Source organism: Pleurodeles waltl, chromosome 4_2, assembly GCF_031143425.1.
Source record: "Pleurodeles waltl isolate 20211129_DDA chromosome 4_2, aPleWal1.hap1.20221129, whole genome shotgun sequence".
NCBI classification, from domain to species: Eukaryota; Metazoa; Chordata; class Amphibia; order Caudata; family Salamandridae; genus Pleurodeles; species Pleurodeles waltl.
This window is the reverse complement of record NC_090443.1, coordinates 1,050,525,547-1,050,533,515: the sequence shown is the minus strand read 5'-3', so window position 1 is coordinate 1,050,533,515 and position 7,969 is coordinate 1,050,525,547.

Sequence of the window (7,969 nt, the reverse complement as noted above, 5' to 3'; positions counted from 1 at the left end):
GGTGTAACTTTCCCCAGACAGTACTAACAGGTGTTCAAGTGACAAAATATTGAAGGCTGAATAATTTGAAAACATATTTTTTATACCTGCAGCTTCAGAGGTATATGAGATTTTAAACTGTAAAATATTATTTATGGGAGAGTGGAAGGTAATTCATTGTATTTTGTAGTCCTGAAGAAGTCCTAGAATAGGGTGAAACTCGTTGGCTACTGGGAAGGTAAGATTTTATTTTGTTATGAAAAAAAAGAATAAAAAGAAACAAAATCCATGTAAATGTTGTGTCTATTCCATCAAGAAATGAATGACGCAGGTAAATCCTTTGAATTCCAGGCAGAATCCAAGACCAATTAACTAACTACTTACAAACTGTTGTTAAATTCTAATGATATAGTTACACTCTGACTTCTTGCTGAGAAGTACACTAGGTTTAAAGGTAAACACAACACATCACCTTCTTTATACAATGACAAAGAATAACATTTAAAAAAAAATAATGAAAGCAAAAGACACTGTTGGGACAAACATAAAAATGTATATGGTCAACATAAATTACATACTCATCAAATAATATAGGGCCCTCTTTAGATTTTAGAGGATGGGGTTACTCCATCACAAACGTGACGGATATCCTGACTGCCGTTTTACGATCCCATTATATCCTATGGGAATCGTAACACGGCGGACGGGATATCCGTCACGTTCGTGATGGAGTAACACGTCCGCCAAACTGTAAATCAGGCCCAGTAAATACATTTCAATATTCTGTGCTCCAGCCAAACTTCCACATTCCTTTCATCAACTCTACTCACAAGGCAGTGCCCACCCAACCAACCACTTTCTTCCAACCTAAGCAATTTCACCAACCGGCTCATACACCTCGCTCATCCATCACTGTATCTGCCAGGGTTTTTAAATAACTGAGGGCCAGATGTATCAAAACATGTTGCATTCGCAAACGGTGCTAATTGCAAAATTGGGCCGTTTGCGAATGCAAAATCACCTTTCCCAATGTATGAAAGGCATTCGCAGTGCAATTTTAAGGAATCGCTAAAATAGCGATTCCTTAAAATTGCGACCCCGTTTAGAGAATCGCAATTTGTGATTCTCTAAATGCGGCATCGCAAATAAGGAATCCTTATTTGCGATTTCTTAAGCACATGTATGAAGCATTTACTTAATGCGAATCGGGCATGAAGGAATCGCTATCACCACCAAGTTGAACTTGGTGGTAACCATGTGCAAATTTTAAAAATGCATTAGAAATGCATTTTAAAAAATGACATGTAAACCACACATGCCCTTTTGGCATGATTGCCCTTTACATGTCTTCCAAAATTGTTTTGGGGTGCAGCAGAGGGACCCTTAGACCCCCAGCACCCTGGAGTTTGCGTTTCCCAAATTGCGAATTCCAGTTAGGAATTAGCAATTTGGGAAATGCATAAAATTCGCAAATATGGGCCGACAGGCCGATAGGTGCAAATGGGGGCTGTATCGCAATTTGCGATTCGGTAATAGCATTTGCGATCTTTAAGAAATCGTTATTACCGAATCGCAAATATGATACATTGCATTTTGTGAATCAGAAATAGCGATTTCTTCAAAATAGCTATTTCCGAATCGCAAAAGGCTTTTTTGATACATCTGGCCCTGAATGACTAGCAATAGAGCAGAGTATACACTCTCTCCCTTCTTGAACTTATTAGGTAGCTTGACATGCACCCCATCTCCTTATTCCAGATGAGTAGCCTTGGCTCCACTTTTCTTGCCGAGATTCCTTATAAATTCCCTGTGCTTCAGAAATGTTCCTTTTCACAGCAACCTGAGACAAATGATTCTACCTAGAACTCCCCTTATCTTTCATTAAAAGTACTCTTCCTCTCATGATGGTAGGAGGACTTTACCCTGCGACAGTGGGAGTATTGTGATGCATCCACACCCTTTTCTTGACACCTAGGGCCAGATGTAGGTATATTCCAATTTGCGACTTGCAAATTGCGAGTCAGAGCGACTCGTAATTTGCGAGTCTCAAATTGGAATGTAGGACGGTGTCTCTGACACCATCTGCGACTCGCAAGAGGGTCGCAAAGGCCCACCTCATTAATATTTATGAGGTGGGTCGCAATTTGCGACTTCCTTGAGACTTGCGGCACTCACAGGGATGGTGGCCTGCTGGAGACAGCAGACCACCATGTCTGTGGCTGCTTTTAAATAAAGCAGTTTTTTTTTGTAATGCAGCCCATTTTCCTTAAAGGAAAACAAGATGCATTACAAAACGAAAAAATGAAACGTTTTCGTTTCATTTTTTAAGAGCAGACAGTGGTCCATAGGACCACTGCCTGCTCTGAAAAAATGTTTGCAGTTCCATTCACTACGGGGAAGGGGTCCCATGGGGTCCTTTTGCGAAGGGGTTACCACCCATTTGAAAAGGGTGCAAACTGCGATTGGTTTGCGACCGAGTTCGCAGTCACAAAGCAATCCTGCATTGCACTGCGACTCGCAATTAGGCAGGGGACACCCCTTCCTAATTGCGACTTGCAAACCCGTTTTGCGATTCGGTAACCAGGTTATCGAATCGCAAAACGGGGTTTGTGCATTGCGACGTGCAGTTTGCAAGTTGCAAACAGCGAAATTCGCTGTTTGCCACGTGCAAACTGTTTGTGACATCTGGCACCTACTTTCTAATTCAACCTTTCCACATCACCACTTTCACTGGGATGATAAACTGATGTAATCTTTTGTTACACACCATTATTGAGAAACTCTCCCATCTCATTAGCTTTGAATTGCACTCGGTGTAGATTTCCTTGGATAACCCTTCTCTGCAGGATATTTGATCCAGAAACTTACCCACATTATCAGTAATGGCACAATTTGCAAACGCTTCCTCATGCAATTTGGAAAAGTAATATATCACAACAGAGAACTCACTGATATTATTTTGTTTACTTGTCTCTCATTCACATGTTACTGTTGAAGTTTTCCCTTGCTATAAAAAAGGTCACCCACTGGAAATTCCAGTGACATGCTTTATCCTCAAGTCCTCACCAGCTACTGACTGTATCTCGGTGGCTCAACCTTGAACCACAAGCGCGCTCCTTTGTGAAGGACAGTGGGGGGTAGGTTGTGAAATAAAATTGCCTCCAACAATACCTCAAGGACATATTTATTATGTGATCCTATAGCAAAATTAAAAACAAACAAATGATGCCTTAGCAGTGATTAATAGGACCCCAGCATCTAAAAGGTCTACAACCTCTTGACTTCTGTGGACCCCCACTTTATCATTACTAGAGCCTGGGGACCCCCACTTGAACCTTTATTGGAATCTGGAGACCCCCCACAGAGTCATTACTGGAAGGTGGGGGCATAATCTGTTAATATTATTTAATTTTCTAATCAGTCGTGGACCCCCAGAGGAGACTTCATGGACCCCCATGGGTCCCCGGACCACAGGTTGGGAACCACTAGTCTACATGTTTCAGCCACATCTCAGTTCCTAAGAAGGTCATATGGTCTTAGCAGGACAGTTACCCTGAACCATAATAACACGGATATTGTTGCATACTTTATGCTGACCAAATGTCTTGCATGCACTAATCTTCTAAAAGGCATACCTTACATACAAACCCATTTGAGGCACCTCCTTATATAAAGGGATATGTGGGTTGAAGGAGAGACAGTAAGTAAAACATCATATTGTGTGTCAATGACACTAACAACAACATAGTTGAAATTCATGCTACATAGCACATTGTGAGCACTATACACAAAAGTGGTATTAAATGAAGAATCCAAAAATGAGTCCAGGCATGTAACTGCCCTAGTGGGTCAGCTGTAAGTTATCCTTAGTTTTGTGAAATAATCATGCGTCCCAACCTACTTGTGCGGTTTCTCAATAAAGCCACATGGAGTCTTAGAGACGGGCGGACCCTGTTGTCACATACTGAACATAGAAATAATATTTTGGTTTCTGTTGAGTTACTCGCTGCATTGGACTACTCCTGTTGTCCCCACAACCTACTGCGTCAAGACACGAAATTCCACTCACAATGTACCCAAATCGGTGTCTCCAATCTCCGGACAATATCCGTGCTTACCGTCTTTCCCTGTTAAAGTCTCAGCGTCCTCTTCCATGTCATGTGTCACTTGACTGCGTGCTTGACGTCATACCTTTTACCAGGAGAGGAGCGCTCCATGTCATTGGACGAAAAATAGTCTAAATGTCATCTGTTGGTGAATTAGCATGCCACCCCAATATATTTATTTACCACCTCAGTATATTTACTGGGTGCAAATGTAGGGGCCCCTAAATATCTTAAACCCCCGTTAGTCTTCTCTTGAAAACTCATTTTTTAACAACTATGCCCATAACGGTCAGCGTGTGGCTTTGTATGTTAACGAACACAGTCTCATTGTAGAAAAAATTTGTAAAACCATGGTGGGATCTTGAATGGATTTAACAGTTCTTTTTTTTAGTTTAATGCCTTCCAAAGTCAGTTCATGCTCTAAATAGTTGAGATTGTACCCCAAATTTAAATTTAAAGAATTTTGCTGTTAATCCATTTTAAGGTAACGTTTCCGATACACATCTCAGTCTATCATCATGCTGACGTTTGTTTCCCCCATGACCAACATGTCATCCTGAAAGAATATAACACCTGTCATACCCTTGAATCGTTTATACATTAGTTTTTGGAAGGCTGCTGCCGCAGAAGCAAGACCAAATGGCATGCATGTATATCGATAACACGCCACGGGTGACATGTATGTGGTTAAATCTTACTATTCTCATGTACAGTCACCTGATGATAGGCGCATTACAGGTCCATGGATGAAAACCATTCCACTCCATTCATCAATGCTAATATGTCATTGATGTTAGGGAGCGGACATCTCTCTAATATTCTGTTGCTATTAAGCTCTCTCAAGTCTACAGCTAAGGAAATTTGCCGATTCGCTTATCTTACGACGAGCAAAGGGGCAATCCATTTTACTGCAACAAGCTATACGATGTTCCCTTCTTTAAATAACTTTTCAGTTTCTTGTTCTACCTCATTGCTCAAACTCCAAGTTATGTCTCTAGTTTTATGCACCTTAGGCACTGCATTTTATTTTAAAGCACTTTAATCTTAATATCTATTTAAGGATCCAATTTTCTCTGAAATGAAGTTTAGGAAAAGCATCCCTAAACACTGTCCCATTTTTCTTCACTGTTACTGAAGACCTGTACCTTTCCTTTACTGATTGGATCTAGAATGATGTCTGGTGCCCTCTGATCAACCCACCCCAAAACCTATAGTCCTTTCTCCTTAACATTCAATATCCCTATAGTTTTCCTTCCTTTAAATTCAAAATTCACCTTCTTATATATATACAGGAATGGGTTCCCCTGCGAACATTTCTGGTGAAACATCTGGGGGAAGTAAATGTGGCAAATCAAATTCACAACTTCTCTTCCCAAACATTTTTGTCACTATAATGTACTGGGAACCTGATTCAGCTACTGTAAGGATCTCATCTCCCCCAGTTTTATATCACACACCAGTTCAGTTCTGGATTGCTGTGTGAGAAAGTTCGCCCTTTGCCCTACCTCCACTTCCTTAATTCCTAAAACACAATCACTTCCCCACACTTTGCTATGCACCTCAGAACTGATTGATTCAGATTCTGATTCACACGTGACAACAGTGACCTTCCTATTGGTTTTAGTTTTCCTGTACATTTTAGCAAAATGATCTTTAATTCTGTATGTAACACATTTTTGGTTAACTGCTGGACTGTTTCTATTGTATGCTACGGGATCCTAATTTCCACATCCATAGCAGCATTTCCCTTAATTCATGGAATTCTTCTTCTGTTGTCCTTCGCCAATGGATGTTACCCATCTTTTTTGTTTCACTCTGATAAAATATCTTTGTTTTTTTGTTGGATCTAGTTGCCACAGTCTTCGTACCTGTATTAGAAAGCTAAACTTTTTTCTCAACATAAACTACAATGCTTCACCAAATACACCCAACCGTTCCCGGATACGTTCATTATTCACATACATTATTATTTAGTCAGAAATGAATTCATCATGTAAAGTCCCAAATCTACAAGTCGAGGCCAGTTAACTAAGGGCTGAAATATACTCCTCTACAACTGCACATCTGCCTTCCTTCCTCTGGTAAAATGTGAACCTGTCAATCACAATGTAGACCGATGTAGAATAGTAATGATCCAAATCCTCCAGGGCAGGGGTTCCCAACCAGTGGTCCGGGGACCGCTGGGGGTCCGCAAAGCCTCCTCAGAGGGTCCGCGACAGCTTAGAAAATTAAGTACTCTCAACAGATTGCGTCCCCAGCTTTCAGTAATAACTCAGTGGGGGAGGTTCCCGGATTCCAATAATGATTCACTGGGGACCCCAGGTTCCAATAATGATAAATTGGGGGTCCACAGAAGTCAAAAGGTTGGGAACCACTGCTCCAGGGCATTTAAGAAAACGTCATTCGCTACTGTTGTACGAGGTCTCTCCTCCACACTGTTACACTTTAAGCCCTTGTGGACCCAAGGATGTATAAAAATGATCTTTTCTTTCCTCTTGATAGACCCTCATCCTCAATGGTGTCAAAATAATTCAAAAAGTCGTCATTCCATCTAATGGATGGTTCAGCTGGTGCAGCTAAGAATGGTTGTGGAGGACTTAGAGAGAACGTTCGAGAGGCCACAAGTTCTGCAACTGAAATAAGGACCAACATTTTCAAATGCAGCGGTGGAGGTAAATTCAAAGTGAAGGAAATACCTTGAAATGATGAATATAAATGGAGAGTGTTGAAAATACTCTGAATGATGAGAGATGAACCATGAGTGATTCCCGCAGTTTTACTTCAGGTGAACAATGCTTTCGAAGAAACACAGCGTTACAGAACAGACGCGCAGTTTAACACCTGCTGCACCTAATTTGCATCTCTAAACATATTGTTGTGTCAAATGCCACATTAAAGCTCACGTAGAGCCCAGAGAACTATGCTGCCACTGCATGCGTGATGGCGTAGGTGCATATTTCCAGGCCTGGCAACTTGCAGACAAAATCGGCTGTGTGAGGAGAGGGTGTGGCCTTGGTCGTGGCGGGGCTTTTACCAAGAAAGTCCAAAGCGAGCCTTTGTCCCTGCCTCCATTGACTTCCTCCTTCCGGCAAAACAACATGTGACTAAAAGGGTGTTGATACTGCTGTCGATGTCCTGGATTGGTTTCACACCCTTTAATGGACATCACCTGCTGTAGTGATATTTGTGTTTTGACCACTGACTTTGTGTCGCGCCACTTTGCACTTCGCTTAGCTGCCCACTGTCACATTAGCTGACACAAGTTACAGACTCCATTTTGTATTCAGCTTAGCCTTAGCTTCGCTGCCACGTTAAAGGTGCGAGGATTTTTCCGTACAAATCATGTTATGCAACGTGTTTTCTGTTCTGCGTGTTCTTTCTCACTAAAGGGCTAGGACATAACGTTGAGGAGTCAGTCAGTCAGCAAGATAAGGATTCACTAGAATGATGTTTATGGTTACAGCAGGGAATGGTTTAGTTTTGGGAGAAACACCTTGGGAAAATGGCCGGTTCCAACGTGTTTCTTTCAAAACAGACCTAAAGTAGCCAGCATTTTTTAACACTTTTCGCAGAGCGGGAGGGGCTTTCTAGAAATCTCCTTCCTGGCTTGTTTGAGGTATATAAGATTCCCAGGTTGACAGTGGAGGATTCAGAGACCTCAATCAGGATTGAGACGTCAAATGCCTGATGTATTTCCTGAGAGGGTAGATCTCTCTTTCTCGTTGCAGTCGAACCAGGGTCAAAGACTTGCTGGCATGAGAAGGATGGAGGAGCAACTGTACCCCATGGTGATTAATTTTTACTAATTATTTGCTTTGCCTTGTGTATGAATATATATATATATATATATATATATATATATATATATATATATATATATATAT